Source organism: Macaca fascicularis, chromosome 16, assembly GCF_037993035.2.
Source record: "Macaca fascicularis isolate 582-1 chromosome 16, T2T-MFA8v1.1".
In the NCBI taxonomy this organism is placed as follows: Eukaryota; Metazoa; Chordata; class Mammalia; order Primates; family Cercopithecidae; genus Macaca; species Macaca fascicularis.
In genome coordinates this window covers 6,438,970-6,457,665 of record NC_088390.1, presented here as the reverse complement: position 1 = coordinate 6,457,665, position 18,696 = coordinate 6,438,970, and the positions used below count along the sequence as shown (strand labels likewise).

At 47.5% G+C, this 18,696-nt stretch overlaps 1 long non-coding RNA gene across 1 annotated transcript; it reads left to right on the top strand.

The window, feature by feature from the left end:
- Positions 1-550: 550 nt before the first annotated feature.
- Positions 551-15,628, top strand: LOC107127713 (uncharacterized). Its single transcript, XR_001485812.4, has 3 exons — positions 551-774; positions 919-973; positions 9,202-15,628. It is a non-coding gene; the product is annotated as an uncharacterized lncRNA (long non-coding RNA).
- The last annotated feature ends 3,068 nt before the right edge of the window (positions 15,629-18,696 follow it).

Here is an 18,696-nt window from a genome sequence, read left to right as displayed (position 1 = left end):
TTTTTCTGAGACAAAGTTTCACTCTTGTCGCCCAGGCTGGAGTGCAGTGGTGCAATCTTGGCTCACTGCATCCTCTGCCTCCCGGGTTCAAGCGATTCTCCTGCCTTAGCCTCCTGAGTTGCTGGGATTACAGGGACCTGACACCATGCCCAGTGATTTGTTTTATGCGACCACTGGAGCAGGCGCCAGAGTTGAGGCAAGTAGGCAAGGTAAAAAAAGCATTATTAGCTAGCCAATGTGAAGGAGGAAGGCGGCGAGGTTCACCCGTCTCCGGCGGAGGCCGAGGAAGTCGCTCCCGCGTTCTCCGGCGAGGTTCCTAGGTCCGCACATGAGGAGGGGCTGAGGAAGTTCGTGCCGCACGGCTGCCGGGAGCGGCTTTTCTGTCTAAGGCTTGGGAGTGGGAGGGCAATAGGCGGGACACGGGCGTGTCGGGGGTGTTCGGTAGGTGCGACCAGGTAAGTTTCGGTTTCCTCGATCGGACGCCATGTTGCGCCTGCGCAGTTGGTCTGTATTTTTCCCGGGTGTGGGCTGCATTTTCCCGCGCGCGGGTAAGTTGGTGATGAAGAACCCGGAAATGCGCCATCTTAGTCGTCTTTGTCCTCTCCCCGCGTCCAGACACCCAGCTGATTTTTGTATTTTTAGTAGAGACGGGGTTTCACCATGTCGTTCAGGCTGGTCTGGAACTCCTGACCTCAGTTGATCCACGCGCCTCGACTTCTGAAAGTGCTAGGATGACAGGCATGCGCCACTCGCCCGGCCTTTCCTTGGCATTTTGTAAGTGCCCGAGCCTGGACATGGGTCCTAGGACCCTCTGGCGAGGGAGCCCCAAGACCAGACTGAGACCTGGGTGGGCCCTTGTCTTAGTGCCCTAGGGCTGCAGTTACAGAGCCACAAACTAAGAAGCTTCTTGTCTTACAGAATTGAAGATGGGAAGTCTGAAATCAAGGTGTCGCCAGGGCTCTGAAGATCCCAGGTAAGCGTCTGCTCTGGCCTCTTCGTCTTCCGGTAGCTTCAGGCGTGCAGTGGCTTGTAGATGGCTGTCTTCGCCCTGTATCTGCTCACATTGTCTTCCTTCTGTGACTGTCTTTGTGCCCAAACTCCTTCTTTTTATAAGGACACTTATATTGCGTTAGCACCTACACCCAAATGACCTCATTTTAACTGGATTATCTCTGCAAAGACCCTGTTTCGAAATCAGATCACATTCTGAGGTTCTAGGGCTTAGGACTTCAACATATCTTTTGTGGGGAGGACACAATTCAACCCAAAATAGTCCTGGTTTGGTCCCTGTTTTTAGGGGCACTGTCTTATCCTCTCTCCCTCCAACCCCTTCCCACCCTCAACTGTCAACCAGATGGGGAGAGCCAGGGTGCGTACCCATGGGGCCGTCCCAGAGCCCTGTGGCTGGACACTGGTTCCAGAAGGGAAGCGGAGAGAGCAGGTGGCTCCTGTTGGCTGGGGTGGTATTTCTGTCACGGGATTGTGCAAGACTAGGCAGCCAGCGTGGTGGGACATGCTGAATTTGGGGTGACTCGAATTTCTGATATAGATGTGTATTTCCATCTTAGATAACATTTTCCCGGGCCCTGAACACCACGGCTTGGCCCTGTTCTGTCAGCCCCTCCCACACTGGGGAATGGCCCTCCCAGGGCCAGCGTCTGCAACCCCAGGGATGTACAGCCTGGGTGACAGGCTGTACCCCATCATTCCCTGTCTTTCCCCTATGTCATGTCTCCACCTCCCAACACTCCCTGAAGGACTGCTGGAGTCGAGTGACCCCCAATGAGAGTATTAATTATGCAGCCACAGTGAGCCTCTCTCTGGGTGATTGGAACAGAGGCACCAAGGTTGCCCTTGTCTCTGAGCAAGAGGAATTACTGATGGTCCTCAGAACACTGCAGCCTGGTCCCTGCTGCCACTCCTGCCCAGACCGGAGACAGCACACCTGAGGACTGGCCCTCCTTATATTGGGAAACTGCTTCTTCCACCTGTGGGAGCCTGAGCAGGGCCAGGGCCGGGGGCCGGGAGCCGGGGGTGGTGGGGGGTGGGACTCGAGAAGGATCCTCAGCCTGTGCAGGTGGGGCTCATTGTCCCTGACGAATGGGAGTGGCCCAGACAGGAGAAGAGGTAAAAAGTGTAAGGGCACAGCTGGGATGGGGAGGCTGGGAGTTGAAGTTGGACCAGAGTGGCATCTCATATCGTCCAAGGTTGCCACAGCCCTCACTTGGGAGGGGGCTATTGGCACCCGACCTGGAATTTGTCCTGCCTAGGACGTGGGTTGAAGGTCAGAGCAGGCACTGAATATGGGGCGAGTCTGTGGCCAGGGTAGGGCTCAGAGAGAGCCCAGGTGGAGGCCAGTATGTACCTGTATAGGACAAGAGTCATAGGAGAAAAAGCTGCCAAGATTGAACAGGACCAGATCCAGGGGACCTGAAGGGCTTCTACTGGCAAGGGGCCATGATCAGATGAATATTCTAGAAAGATGACTCTGTGGTAGGTGTAAGGTTGCATTGAAAGGGGGAAACCAATTTGGAGACTACTGTAATAGTTTCGTCAAGAGAGCAGCATTGGAAGAGAAGAGGCCCATGTAAGATGCTGGTGCAGTGGAAGTCCCCTAACATGGTGGAGGGAGTTTGGGAATGGTGGCCACTTACAGTTGTGCAGGTTGTGCACTGAACAATTCCAGCACTCTCTCCTCCACCCCCTATTCCCACAATTTCATTGTTATCTATCTTAGCTATGTGTAGTTACTACAGGTTCCAAATAGATGGCAAGAAAGTGTTTTGAGGAAGGGAGTACCTTTTTCTAATTTGCAGTCACCGTATTGGCTAGTGTTGAGGCTGTGTTTGAACTAAGTTGATCTGTAAATGTTAGTTTCTGAGGGCAGGGCCTGAGGATGTCCAGATCTGACACTGGACAGTATCAGCTGGCCAGAGCCCAAACTAGGAGCAATGGCCAGTCCAGCTGATGCCTGGAACCCTGGGCTTTTCTCTGTACCCAGCAGAATCTCATCCATGAAGGGCATGGCATTGAGGAGGGATGGCCAGGGCTGGGATTGGGTGGTTAAGATAGGATGAGGGGTGGTGGTCTCTGGGTTGGTCACCCTGCTGGCTGGCCTCCAGCATGGCTATTAGGCTCTTGAAGGACCCCTTTCCCAGGAAGCTCTGGGGGGATTTCCATCTGCTGTGCCCCAGATCTGTGTCTGTCTTCTTGGATTCTGTCCTAAGGGTAGGGTGAGTCTTAATTTCCAGCTGGAGTGCAGGTGTCGTGCTCCTCCTTCTTGGGACCCAGCTCAAGACTCCCATGTAGCGTCTTCCTCTTGGATAATTAATACGTTAGCAAGCAAAGAGTTTGGTCAAGCTGCCGTGCTGTGCTGGTTGTCTCCCGATGGTCTCTTCAATCCACTCTCCACCCTCCTTCCTGCATCCTGCTCTGGAAGATGATCCTGTGGGTGATACACCGATGGCTCCCTCTGGCTTCTAGTGGGTTCTTCCCATGGAAGCCCCCGTAGGAGATTTGGGGCTGGAGGAGAGTGGGGTCAGGGCTTTTGTTCCCTCAGCTTTCTTCCTTGGGTCAGTGGGGGTCTTCTGTCCTGACTATTTAATACACTGATCTTCTGTTAGGCAGCCCTCTGCAGCCACTCACTGCCTAGTTCGTTTCTTCCCTCCTTTCCTTTCCTTCCCTTCCTTTCCTTCCTTTCTTTCCTTTCCTTCCTTTCTTTTCCTTCCTTTTCTTTTTTCTTTTCTTTTCTTTTTTCTTTGTTTCAATGGAGTTTCGCTCTTGTTGCCCAGTCTGGAGTGCAGTGACATGATCTCGGCTCACTGCAACCTCTGTCTCCTCAGTTCAAGGGATTCTCCTGTCTCAACTTCCCAAGTAGCTGGGATTACACACAGGTGCCACCACACCCGGCTCATTTTGTGTCTTTAGTAGAGATGGGGTTTTGCCATGTTACTCAGGCTGGTCTTGATCTCCTGACCTCAGGTGATTTGCCTGCCTCGGCCTCCCAAAGTGCTAGGATTACAGGCATGAGCCATTGCACCCAGCCCGTGCTGATTTCTTATTGCTGCTATAACAAGTCTACATATCCACATTTATTATCTTCTAGTTCCAGAGTTCAGAAATTTGAAATGGGTCACTTGGGACTGGAATCAGTGATTGGTTGACTTTAGTCCTTTTGGCAGGACTGCATTCCTTCTGGAGGCTCTAGTGGGGAATTTGTTCCTTGCCTTTCCCAGCTTCTAGAGGCTCCTGCATGTCTTGGCTCGTGGCCACATCCCTCCAGCCTCGGTTTCTGTTGTCACATGTCCTTCTCTGACTCTTCTGCCTCCTCTTTTTCTTTTTTTGAGATGGAGTTTTGCTCTTGTTACCCAGGCTGGAGTGCAGTGGCGCAGTGTCAGCTCACTGCCACCTCTGCCTCCTGGGTTCAAGCGATTCTCCTGCCTCAGCCTCCCAAGTAGCTGGGATTACAGGCACCCACCACTACATCCAACTTATTTTTGTACTTTTAGTAGAGACCAGGTTTCACCGTGCTGGCCATGCTGGTCTCGAACTCCTGACCTCAGGTGATCCACCTGCCTTGGCCTCCCAAAGTGCTGGGATTACAGGTATGAGCCATCGTGCCTAGCCCCTCAGTGGTCCTCTTGCATGGGACATTGAGGCCATTGCTATCATTGGTTTGGTTGTCAAATTAAAGCCGACTGTGGCTGTTACTCATTGGTGATAATGGCTACTCAGGGTTTCCCTCAGAGATGGTCTCGGAGGTATCTGTCTTGTTATCTCTAAGGCCACATCAGAGGTCGAAATAGAATGAATGCTAACAGAAAGGGCTTTGGAATCGGGTGGGCTTGGATTCCTAACCCAGTTTGACTACTCACCAGCTGTGTGCTTTTGTGCAAGTTACTTAACCTCTCTGAGCAATTGTTTCCTCATTTGGATAATAGAGATCATAACTGTTGCTACTTCAAGGGGTTGTCAGAGGCTTCAATGAGTCAATGCACATAAGGTCCCTTGAAGGGCTGACCATGACAATACACTCCAGCGGCTTCTATATATATATATATATTTTTTTTTTTTTTCTTTTTTTTTTTTTTTTTGAGACGGAGTCTTGCTCTGTCGCCCGGCTGGAGTGCAGTGGTGCGATCTCGGCTCACTGCAACCTCTGCCTCCTGGGTTCAAGTGATTCCCCTGCCTCAGCCTCCTGAGTAGCTGGGACTACAGGAGCATGCCACCATGCCTAGGTAATTTTTTTTGTATTTTAGTAGAGACGGGGGTTTCACCATGTTTGCCAGGATGGTCTCGATCTCCTGACCTTGTGATCCCCGCGCCTTGGCCTCCCAAAGTTCTGGGATTACAGGCGTGAGCCACCGTGCCCGGCCCCTGTTCTTAGAATCATTATACATGCTTCCACCCTGGGGTCACTTCTGCACACCCCTTGGCTGCACCCCGGCATTCCTGGCCTTCCATTACCTTCTGGGTGTCCTGTGTTCAGGTGCCCTCTGTATTCTGGCAGAACCTCCACTTCCTGGCTATAGATGAGAGTGAATTTTCACAGCCTTCTCGTAGCCCTGGCAGCTTCTGCCAGTGTGGGAGTGAGGGATGCGTAGCCTCAGGGAGCCTGCTGCATACTCTGTGTCAGTGTGAACACCATGACCTTTCACAGACGTCCTTTTTTTTGTGATAAATATTGCAAACAGCCAACACTGAGTCTTCAGTTCTTTCTCAGCTCCTTTTCAGGACCCCTTTGGGGAATTCTAAGCAAGGAAAGTGATACTGATCTCAAAACTTTGTACTCATCCTGCTGACAGTTTTGCATTTGTCTCTTAGAAATGCCTTTTCTTGTTCTTGGATGTTGCATCTTTGGCCGGACCCTCAGGGCTGCCCAGTCCGTTCTTGGGGCCAGCATCAGAAGCCCCCATCTCCGGGACTTGCAAACGGCCCCAAGTTCAGATCTGAGGGAAGAACATGAAAGATGTCCTTTGGCCCATCGGGAGCAGAGGCTTGGCAGCGGGATGGCAGCAGCAAAGAGGCTTCCTCTGATTCAATGAAGCCATCAGCTGTCTCTCCAAATGTTTCTTCTCCTCTAAGCCTTGTTTTGGTTAATTTAAGAACAGCTGCCCTCAATGGGAACCAATTTTTGACAGTGTGTGGAAGCAGCTTCCCAGGAAAGCTGCCGGAATGGGAATGGAGGATTAGCTAGGGATTTAGAGGTGGGGACCTCTTGGGGTGTGCCACTTAATTGCTTTACTTCCTTAGTGAGGAGCCCCCATTATGGAGGATGAGTAAATAAGCTTGGTTATTGCCAGGGAGCGTTCAAAGCAGCTCGAGAACCTGGAACTATGCTGGAAGGAAACTTGCGATGGACTAGATAAGTGGTCAGCAAAGCCATTTTCTTTGATCCCTGGACAGGGCTGGCCTGTGTTTCCCAGCTCCCTTGAAGTTAGGTGGGCCCCTGAGCCTGAGCACCAGCAGGGAGAGTGGGTGTGGAAGCGACGCATGCCGCTTAAGGCTTGGCCCCAGCAGCCCTTCGCTCAGTTCCTTCCTACCTGGTGACTGATGATGCCAAAGTATCAGTGAGGCCCTTTATGTGAGACGGTGGAACCCTAGCATGGAGAAAGCCTGGACACCCGAGGGTCTACTATTTTTTTTTTTTTTTTGAGATAGGATCTTGCTCTGTTGCCCAGGCTGGAGTGCAATGGCATGATCTTGGCTCACTGCAATCTCCACCTCCCGGGTTCCTTTGATTCTCCTGCCTCAACCTCCCGAGTAGCTAGGATTACAGATGAATGCCACCAAGCCCGGCTATTTTTATTTTTGTTATTGTATTTTTAGTAGAGATGACGTTTCACCATGTTGGCCAGGCTGGTCTGGAACTCCTGACCTCAGGTGATCTGCCCACCTCAGCCTCCCAATGTGCTGGGATTACAGGCGTGAGCCACCATGCCTGGCTGTTATTTATTTATTTATTTTTTGTATTTTTGGTAGAGATGTATTTTCACCATGTTGGCCAGGCTGGTCTCAAACTCCTGACCTCGGGTGATCTGCCAGCCTTGGCCTCCCAAAGTGCCGAGATTACCGAGGGTCTACTCTTAAAACTGTTACACGAATCAGAGAAAAGCCTGTACTATTTCCAGTCAATACAGTCTTTTGAGATCTTTCATGTGGTTGGTTACAGTAGTTAGTGTGCTGTGATGAATACTGGCACTCGAGGTCACGAGGGCACGGAGTCCTGCTCTTTTATTTGGGATGTGGTAGGATAGACTGGGAGACGTTCCTCCTATAAGGGCATAGATTCCAATGGCAGGGCGGGATTATTTGGGCTGGCAGTACACTCCTATGTACAGTGGGTACACACAGAGTGCAAGGGGCTCCACTGGAGTCCAGTATGCCAAAGCTGGGATCGCAATTTGCATTTAGCACTTTGAGTCCTCTTTGTAGAAAGATGTGCTTGTTCCTGGGTAATTCAGGGTAAAACCAGCTGCAGCTCTTGTTGGTGGAGGGACGAAGTCAGCAACCAGAGCCTCCCCATCGTACTGCAGTCTGTCAGACTGGAGCCCACTTCTCTATTCTTTGGAACAGTAGAAATGGCCTGTCTCCCTCTCTGACCTGACACCAGAGGCCTTTTCCCTCCCAACTATTAGGAGGGAGCACGTTGGATAAAGCCTGAACTCCGGTGTTCCTTGGGTGTGGGGTCTTAGGGTGCCCGCCTTGATCCTTTCCTCCAAACACCTGCTTTCCCACCACTTCCCAGGGGCTGTGATCTGACTGAGGATTCCCCTGGTGAGTTCAGGCCCCCATCCTTTTAGTAAGAAAAACACCCATAGAACCAAATGGGCAGGCTGCCCGCCTAGGGTCCTGAGGGAGAAGAGTCTCAGACCCTGTGGGAGATGGGCCTTTCCCAAGGTCACACAGCAGGTCTGTGGCAGAGCAGACGCAGGTCCAATTACCCTTGGCCCCTTCTTTATGAGTGATCACTCCCCACATGTGTGGGTCATTCACGGGATGGACATAGGACAGATAGGGCCCAGAGGTCCCTGATGGGATCTCACAGAGCTGCCTGCTCCGTGATTGGCTGGTTCTCCTCACCAGCATGTGGTGGTTTCTCAACATCTCCCTCAAGGGAACCAGAGTGGAATTTTAGGTTTTATCAGCCCAGCTACAGGGCGTGATGATTTTATTTATTTATTTGTTTAGAGATAGAGTCTTGCTCTGTTACCCAGGCTGGAGTGCTGTGGTACGATCTTGGCTTACTGCAACCTCCGCCTCCTAGGTTCAAATAATTCTCCTGCCTCAGCCTCCTGAGTAGCTGGGTTTACGGCACCCACCACCACGCCCAGCTAATTTTTGTATTTTTAGTAGAGACGGGGTTTCACCGCGTTGGCCAGGCTGTTCTTGAACTCCTGATCTAAGGTGATCCTCCCATCTAAGCCTCCCAAAGTGCTGGGATTACGGGCGTGAGCCGCCGTGCCTGGCCAGGAGTGATGAACTCTTGGATGAATTCATTTGTCCCTTCATTCATGTTGGGCGGTGCTAAAAGCCTGCTGCGTTCCAGGATCCTAGGCCCTGGGTTTATGGAGGTCGGGGAGAGACAGATTATGTCTTGATCTCACTGGAGTTCAGAATCCAGTGGGGATCTTGGTCAGGCTGAAGACCTAGCGTGGTCTTACCTGGAGGAGAAGGTGGCCTCATGCCAAGTCAAATGTGGAAAAGTGAGGAAGAATGAGAGCTACAAGGCCATGTTGGCATGGGAGGGATCTGGAGCTTAGCTTCAGACCAAAGACAATGCAAACATTGGTAAGTGAGGGAGGAGTGGTGAGCAGTGGAGGCCGTGGGTTAGGGGAGCTCACCAATGAAGGGGAGTGGAGAACTGGCTCGTGGATGCTCCACCATGGAAGGGGAAGTCCATACCTGCTTGTGGGCAGAAGGAAGGAGGCCGGGAAGTGCGTGTGTGTGAGAGACGGAAAATTGACAACTAGGCAATGACAGATCATCAGAGGGTGACTTGTTTGAAAGAAGGGACCTACCAGAAGCAAGTACCAGCTGCCCTCCCCACCCTATGAGATAGAGAATTATTATTATCCCCAGTTTCCAGATGAGGAAATCAAGGCTCTTATCAGGACAGTGAAGTCAATGCCTATGATAAATGTAGCACATAGTGCAAAAAGTGCTGAACTCTTCAACCAATCGGGTTTGCCTTCTTACTAGGGTATCACCAGTAACCCTGCTAATACCAGGTGTTATTCCCCCATCATACTGATGTGGAAACCGAGGCTCAGAGAGGCAAAGTAAGAATGTTGATTCGTGTCTGATGTTCTGCACCTGATTATGGGGAGACGCGGTGTTGAAAGGAACGAAGAAGGCTTTGGGGGTGTTTATTGTGGCACTGTTTACAATAGCAAAGACTTAGAACCAACCCAAATGCCCATCAACGACAGACTGGATAAAGAAAATGTAGCATATATACACCATGGAATACTATGCAGCCACAAAAAAGGATGAGTTAATGTCCTTTGCAGGGATGTGGATGAAGTTGGAAACCATCATTCTCAGCAAACTAACCCAAGAACAGAAAACCAAACACCGCATGTTCTCACTCATAGGTGGGAATTGAACAATGAGAACACATGGACACAGGAAGGGGAACACTGGGGCCTCTTGGGGGGTCAGGTGACTGGGGGAGGGATAGCATTAGCAGAAATACCTAATGTAGATGATGGGTTGATGGGTGCAGCAAACCACCATGGCACGTGTATACCTATGTAACAAACCTGCACGTTCTGCACATGTATCCCAGAACTTAAAGTATAATAAATAAATAAAAAAAATTCTTCTCTTGTGCATTTACTCTCTTTTTGTGTTCACCTTATACCATCTTGTTTTTCTTTTTTCATGGTGAATCCCTTTGTTAGGCTTTCAGATGAGACGCTAGATGGATAGAGTCATGTGTGTCAGTCAGTAGCATCAGTAGAACTTGCCACCAGAAATCCTCTTTCCCATCTCCATATCTGGTTCAGCTACTTCTTTGAGGGAGGCGTGGTCCAGACCCCATTATTGAGGAACTGGAATTCTCCATGTTAGGCAAGAATCACGGCCTCCCAAAGATGCCCATGTCCTAATCCCCAGAACCTGCAAGTAGGGCAGGTTACATGGCAAAGGAGAATTAAGGTAGCAGTTGGAATTAAGTTTTCTAATCAGCTGACCTTAAGGTAGGAATATATGTTGGGTGGATCCAACATAATCCTGAGGGTCCTTAAAAGGGGAAGAGGTTAAGGGAGAACCAGAGAGATGGCATCAGGGAAAGGACTCCCCCAAGAAATGTGGTCAGGCTGGAAAAAACAAGGACAAAGATTCAGTCCTAGAGCTTCCAGAAAGGAATACAGCCCTGCCAACATCTTGATTTTAGCCCAGTGAGACCCTTTTGGGATTCTGAGCTCCAGAACTATAAGATAATACATTTGTGTTGTTTTAAGCCAGTAAGTTTGTGGACATTTGTTAGAATAGCCATTGAAAACGAATTCAGTATGGTGGTGTATATGAAGGTGATGGTCTCAGGGGAAAAGAACAGCCCTCAGATGGAGAGAAACATCTCTGACAGATTCGTTTCCGTTTCAGTTGCAGCTTTTAGAGGGCAGCAACACCCAGGGGAAAACCAAGGCCGAGGATTTGGCCTGAGCTTCATCCCCCAGTGAATCTCTTATCTGGGTTCACTTCCTTCATAGGCCATGTAAACAGATGCTTCAGTTAACATGACATCTCTGCCTTTCTCTCTCATCCTGCTTATATCTGTATCTTCATCCTTGTCCTTCCATTTTTCAATGGTCTCCTACAAAATGTTTTACTCCTTAACATATGAGATTCTTGACTTTCAAACTACTCAAGACTGATACTTTCCATATCAGTCCATGTATTCCTACTCACATTGCCAAGAATCAGATCAGCAAAGCCATTTAAATCCCACATAGAGGACCCCATACTTCCAGAATGAGAATATCCAGGTACCCTTGTGATAGGTAAGCCATGGGCTGTCTGCTGATGACATCGTTGCCTTCCAGGTGCAATTCCAAGCAGTCCCTCAACATGGTGAAAAATTAGTTCCCAGTTATCTTTGGACTACCCAGGACATCTAAATTAAAGTAACATTACTTCAGGCCAGGAGTTCAAGACCAGCCTGGGCAACATAGTGAGATCCTATCTCTACAAATACATTAAAAAAAAAAAAAAAAAAAGAGCCAGGCATCGTAGCACACGCTTATTGTCTTAGCTACTCAAGAGGCTGAAGCCAGAGGATTGCTTGAACCCGGGAATTTTAGACTGCAGTGAGCCATGATAGCCACTGCACTCCAGCCTAGGTGACAGAGTGAGATCCTGTCTCTAGAAAGAAAGAAAGATCCTCTCTCTAAAAAGAGGGAGAAAGAGACAGAGAAAGAGAGAGAGAGAAACAGCTATTTAGCATTTCTTAGTAAATTCCACTGCATTCTGGGCACAAGAGTTCCAGTTGGTAGCAAGGAAGAAGGACTCTATGCCTGGATCCCTAACTTCCCATTTTGTAAGGCTTCATCCTGTAGCCGCCAAAGCCAAGTAAGAATCCATAGCAGTCATCAAATTCATCAATAAGCATTTCTTTCCATTAAAACTAAGATTGCTCTGTAAGTAAATCTCAAACAGGGGAATGCATCTAATTAGAATTAAAATAATATTGCCCAACCTGCTTTCTCCCATTGCACTGTATATTCTGAACAATTTTATTCTTTTTCAAATTGCCAATTTAAAAAATGCATCCATTCGAAAGGTACACAAAGATTAGCTCTCAATTTTCAATGTTGGCTTCAATCTTACTTTAATGGAGCATCTTTCTCCAGTGGGGTTTTATTCTGCAGCCTGCAGCAGCTGCGTTAAAATTCACTTGGGGAAGGAACACCCATCCTGGTTTTGAATAAAGGAAAAGCAGAATTGCTAAATAAAACATGAGCATCTATTTAAAGAAATACGTGAAGCTGGAAAACAGAGTGGAAGAAGAAAGTCAGTTATCTCCTGTTCATTATCCCTGCAAAGCTCAATGGGTCACAGGTCTGTGTTTCATTAAAAAAAAATCCATCTACCAAATGGTTTAAGTTAATAAAATCTGAAACCTCACATCATCACTTCATCTTAGTGAGTGGCCAGTTCATAATAACATTTTGTTTCAGACAGTTCTGGAGTTTATTTTTCTCTTGTAGAACTGTTTGTAGCCTTGAAAAAGTACAGAATCACAGGAAAAAAGTTGTACTTCTTTCGGGAATGAACTTCTGGCAATCAGCATGTAATGGAAGAAAGGGTGTGTTTAAAACCAAAGTATCCCTTTGATATGACTTGGATCTGTGTCCCCACCCAAATCTCATGTTCAATTGTAATTCCCAGTGTTGCAGGTGGGGCCTCATGGGAGGTGATTGGATCATGGGGCTGGATCCTCCATGAATAGTTTAGCACTGTCCCTTTGATGGTGTTCTCCTAATAGAGTTCTCACGAGATCTGATTGTTTAGATGTGTGTAGCACCTTCCCCACTCTCTCTCCTCCTCCTGCTCCAGCCATTTGAGACTTGCCTGCTTCCCTTTTGCCTTCCACCATGCCTGTAAGTTTCCTGAGGCCTCCCCAGCCATGCTTCCTGTACAGTCTGCAGAAACATGAGCCAATTAAACCTCTTTTCTTTATAAATTACCCAGTCTCAGATATTTCTTTATAGCAATGCAAGAATGGACTAATAACACCCTTTAATATATATCCAAACATGAATTCCAACTTAATTATTCAACTGTGTGTCCAGTAGTGGTATTAGGCCGCTGAACAAACACGGTATCCTGACACAGGTTTACTTAAATAGTAATGCTAGAAGTTGCAATCGCTGAGTAATTACAGCACACACACAATCACATTGCCAGAAATGTGCCATTTACCCAGCTAGAGCTCTCCCGGCTTTCCTCCCAGGGATCTGGCCACCTGCAGGTCTGGACAGAGCTGTTGAGGGTGCTCAGCGCACACGGAAGGGGAATTGCAGTGCTTTCTTTTAGGGCACTTTTCAGCCTGCTCTGAACCAGGTGTATCTTTTACTATCCAGTCTTGAGTGACAGATTTCCAACACGATCTGTTTCTTTTCTAGTATAAAGACCAGGCATTGGCACTCTTAGATCTTACCTCCCAGCTCTTCCTTTATTTTCCAACTTCATTTTTCCATCTTCCCAGCACAGTGACATCACAATTTTGGTTAAGTCACAGTCTTGTGTTTCTATTATTATGACTCTATAACTGTTGTTCACTGTCAAGCCAGCGATACGCTATGATGAGGCTTCTTTTCTCGTAGTTGTTTGGGTTTTCATTTTCTTCCTATTTTGTTCAATCTCATCCTGTCTCTGTGGCTTTGAATACCAAGAACGTACTGATCACTTCCATATTCCCTTCTCTGCCCACACCTCTACCTTGTGCTCCAGACCTCTGTACGCAGTGACCTCAAATTCTTCATTTGGGTGTTGTGTTAGTCAGGGTTCTCCAGAGGGACAGAACCAGTAGGATCTATCTATATATGCAAGGGAGTTTATTAAGAAGAATTGGCTCACATGGTTACAAGGCAAAGTCCCACAGTAGGCCGTCTGCAAGTTGGGGAAGAGAGAAGGTGGTAGTGACTCAGTCCAAGTCCAAAAGCCTCAAAACCAGGGAAGCTGACAGTGCAGCCTTCAGTCTGTGGCCAAAGGACCAAGAGCTCCTGGCAAGCCACTGGTGCAAGTCCCAGAGTCCAAAGGCTGAAGAAACTGGGGTCTGATGTCCAAGGGCAGGAGGAGCAGGAGAAAGCATCAAGCACAGGAGAAAGATGAAAGCCAGGAGACTCAGCAAGCAAGGCTATCCCATCTTATTCCACCTGCTTTGTGCTAGCTGCATTGGCAGCTGATTGGATGGTGCCCACCCACACTGAGGGTGGGTCTTCCTCTCCCAGTTCACTGACTCAAATGTCAGTCTTCTCTGGTAACACCCTCAAAGACACACCCAGAAACAATACTTTACCAGCCATCTAGGCATCCTTCAATCCGGTCAAATTGACACCTAATATCAACCATCACAGGTGTCTGATAAGCTTTGTTAATATGCCTAAAGCACAACCTCTATGCTCTCCACCACCCCACAATATTCACCTGCATCTTTCTCTAGCTTAGCTACCAGTCACTCCAGCCTGCAACTGTTCAGACGAGGAGCTTTGAAGTTCCTCTGATGCTCTGCTTGCTCTTACACTCCACATCCAATCTTGGCAAATTCTCATTACCTCTACCTGCAAAACACAGCCACAATCTGTCTCTTACCTTCTCTGACTGCTAGTGCCTTAGCCCATGCCACCATTGACTCCCATCCAGATGTTTACAATCTGCCTCATAATTGGTCTCTCTCTACTTCCACCATTGTTCCCTGACAGTCTATTTCAGCACAAAAGCTGGAGTGACTGTTTTAAAAGGTAAGTTAGATCATGTCACGCTTCTATTCTATTGCAATGCAAATCTCCTTCTCTGGTTCAATCCACTGCAGCCACACAAGCCTCCTTGGTGTTTCCTGACCTGCCAGGTATGCTCCCTTTGCAGAAACTTTGCAGTTGCTATGCATTTGCTTCCCCAGGTATCTGCATGGTTTTCTCCTTCCCCTCTTTCAGGACTTTTGCCGTGGTACCTTCCCTGACTATCTAAAACTGAACCTCAAACCTCATGCTGGCATCCCCATTCCCATTTTACTTTTCTCTGTAGCACAGTGATCATCTAATATGCTATAGATTTCACTTATTTCCATTATTGTCTGATTTCCTTCACTAGAACATATGCTGCATGAGGGCAGGGATTTTTATCTGCTTTATTTACTGCTGTGTTCCCAGTGCTTAGAATGATGCCAGGCATCTAGAAGGTGCTCAATAAATCATTGTCCAACAATGCATTTGCTGAGTTTTCTAGGCATCAGTCAGTGACGTTTTCTAGATATTCCTTTGATACTGTAAAATTCTTCTCAATATTATTTTCTATATGGTCAATAATTAGTTAATGTCTCTGTTTTTAATGTTTTTCCTTCTGATTCTGGTCCTTTTACATTCTACTGTTCTAGTCTGGACTACTTGGTCTTCAGGCTTCCTGCCTAGTTGCAATTCTGGGACATCTTTTTGCCTCCTGTGTGTTATATTCCTTATTTCGTGGAACTTAAGTCTTCCTCTTTCATGATCTACTCCTTTGTTTGGTGTAGTACATCCTCCAGTAGTTTTCTGAGAAAAGGTGCATGGTAGGTATTCTTATTTTTTGAGATCTTACATGTCTGAAAATGTCTTTATTTTGCTTTCACACTTGACTGATATTTGGCTGGTTATAGAATTCTAGATTAGAGATGACTTTCAGAATTTTGAAGTGGCTCTTTATGGTCACTTCATTTGTTCACATAATATATTCATTCCCTAGGGCTGCTGTAATGAAGTATCACAAGCTGGTTGGTTTATGCAACATAAATTTGGCTGGGTGTGGTGGCTCATGCCTGTAATCCTAGCACTTTGGGAGGTTGAGGTGGGAAGATTGCTTGAACCCAGGAGTTTGAGACCAGTCTGGGAAACATAGGGAGACCCTGTCTCTACAAAAAATACAAAAATTAGCCGGGCACGGTGGTGTGTGCCTGTAGTCTCAGCTACTTGGGAGGCTGAGTTGGGAGAATTGCTTGAGCCCAGGAGGTTGAGGTGATTGCTCCACTGCACTCCAGCCTGAGACAGAAGGAGACCCTGTCTCAAAAAAATCCAAGTGTTTTCCCTCCACTAAAACAAACAAATAAACAAAACAAAAAAAACCTAGAAATGTATTGTCTCACAGTTCTAGAGGCTATGATTCCAAGATCAAGGTGTCAGCAGGGTCAGTCCCTTTTAAGGACTGTAAGGTAGAATCTGTTCCACGCCTTTCTCCTAGCTGCTAGAGGTTTGCTGCTCTCTTTGATTTTCCCTGGCTTCTGCTGAATCACCCCAATCTCTGCCTTCGTCTTCACATAGCATCCCCCTGTGTGCATGCCTGTGTCTAGATTTCTCTTCTATATAAGGACACCAATTGTATTGGATTAGGGGCCCAGCCTGCTCCAATGTGACCTCATCTTAACCAGTTACATCTGCAAAGACTGTTTCCAAATAAGGCCTCCTTCTGAGGTTTTGGGGTTAAAACTTCAACATATGAATTTGAGGAGAGCACAATTCAATACATAACATATACAAAAGTCATTAGTATTCTTGACCCTTTGTATGTGACTGTTTTCCTCCTCTTAGGAGCTTTTGCAATCTTTATTCTTGATATTCTGAAATTTCATGGTGATATGGTTTGACTGTGTCCCCACCCAAATCTCATCTTGTGTCGTAGTTCTGATAATTCCCACACGTCATGAGAGGGACTAGGTGGGAGGTAATTTAATCATGGGGGCGGTGACCCTCATGCTGTTCTCATGATAGTGAGTGAGTTCTCATGAGATCTGATGATTTTACAAGGGGCTTTCCCCCCTTTTGCTCAGCACTTATCCTTGCTGTCGTCATACGAAGAAGGACATGTTTGCTTCCCCTTCCACTGTAACTGTAAGTTTCCTGAGACCTCCCCAACCCCGCAGAACTGTGGGTCCATTAAACCTCTTTTTCTTTATAAATTACACAGTCCCAGGTATGTCTCTTGAGAATGAGCTAATACACATGGTAACATGCTTTGGTGGGCCTTTTAGTTTCCTTGCTGTGGGCCCTCAGTAAACCCACTCAATCTGGAAATACTTGTCATTTGATTTGGATAAAATTTCATTTAGAATTTCTTTGATCATTTTTCTTATGTTTTTTTTTCTGTTCCCTCTGAGACTCCTATCAGCTAAATATTGGCTCTCATAGATTGATATTCTCAATTTTATATTCTTTATTTCCTATTGACCATCTTTTTTCCTGTCCTGTTTTTGGGATATTTGTTCAACTTCATTTTCAAACCTTTCTACTGATTTTCATATTACTGATACCGTATACTTAATTTCTTTTTATTTTTTTGAGACAGAGTTTCCTTCTGTTGCCCAGGCTGGAATGCAGTTGCATGATCTCAGCTTACTGCAACCTCTGCCTCCTGGGTTCAAGCAATTCTCCTGCCTCAGCCTCCTGAGGAGCTGGGATTACAGGCATGCACCACCATGCCCGGCTAATGTTTGTATTTTTAGTAGAGACAGGATTTCACCATGTTGGCCAGGCTGGTCTTGAACTCCTGACCTCAGGTGATTTGCCTCCCTCGGCCTCTCAAATTGCTGGGGTTATATGTGTGAGCCACCGCACCTGGCCTCTGTATTTTTAATTTCTAAGAGCTCTTATTTTCTGATTGCCTCTGTCTTATGAGATCTTGTTCTTGTTTCATGGGAACAATATCTCTTTTTTAATCTCCCTGAGGATATTCATTATAAGGTCTTTGAAGTTTTCCTTTTGCTTCCTGTATTGGCTCTATTTCAGCAGAGGTATTTTTTCTATCTATGTCTGTTTTGGTCTCTTATATTGAAAAATTTCCCCAAATGTCTAGAGATTCTCACCAACCCATGCGTATTTAAGAGCGAGACACTAAAAGGTTGGTTGGACTCTCTGCAGGTGGACTAGGCTTGTTGATGGGTGAGGGGCTTTACTGTAGAATAAAGGATCAGAGGCCCAGCCATTTGGGGGACTCTCAACTTCAGCATCTGGTAGGGGTTTTCTCATGGGTCTTTTATTTCACCAGAAACAAATAATCCAGTGTCCTGTTTGGAGATATGTGTTTGACTGGCAAACAAGCAAGCCGATGGAGCTGGAGAACGTAGCCTTTAGGATGCATCCTTTCTCACACTGGCCCTCTGATGTGCCCGTATCCCTGAGTCAGGAGCTCTCCTGGTCCAATTCCCTAATCAATTGCTTCTACCTTGCAGGGAGGGCAAGTGAGGCCCCTGACTGCTGGGGATGAAGGACAAGACCTGGGAGACACCAATTCCTTTTTTCAGCCTTGGTCTGAGCCACCACCCTCAACATTACCAGATGTCCCTAATTCCTGAAGCTTCCTGGGGCACGGCGGGATTAACATTTGCTTGTCATTGATCTTCCCTCTAAAGCAACTGAGGCTTCTGTAGAAATGAACTCTCTCATTTCCTGGGCCAGTTGTCACTGTCCCGCCTGTCTCACATTCGCCATATTCTCTCAGCTGCTCCTTTCTCCTTCCTCCTTGTCTGCCCAGTCATGTTAACGGGGTTTTGGGGAGGAGCAGAGATTGTTGCACCTGGTCACTCTGGCTGTGCACACTCCTCTCTCGGGCTGGATGCATCCATGGGCCTCTCCATTCTTGTCCACTTCTCTCCGCCCCTTGCGAGGTTGACTCTGTGAGCCTAATCTAGACGATCCTATGCTTTCTGGCTTCCAGTTGGGTTTGGCCAGAGGCAGGCCTTGGCAGGCGATCAAACGGTGGGGAAAAGAGCGTGGTCAGTGTTTGCCTCCCCAGGTTCTCCCCTGCTGGCCACCTTGGGCAGGTTGTATGTCTTGGTCTCAGCAGCCCTCTCTCCCTGCAGTTCCCTTCAGAGGCTCTCTCCTTTTGATGTAGGGATAGCAGGGGCACCTTACTGTTACAAACCCCAGGGGACTGCACTATCCCTTCTTGATTTCTTTTGACTCTTTCCTCTTCGGTGTAAACAGTGCTCTCACCAGGGGCTCCCGC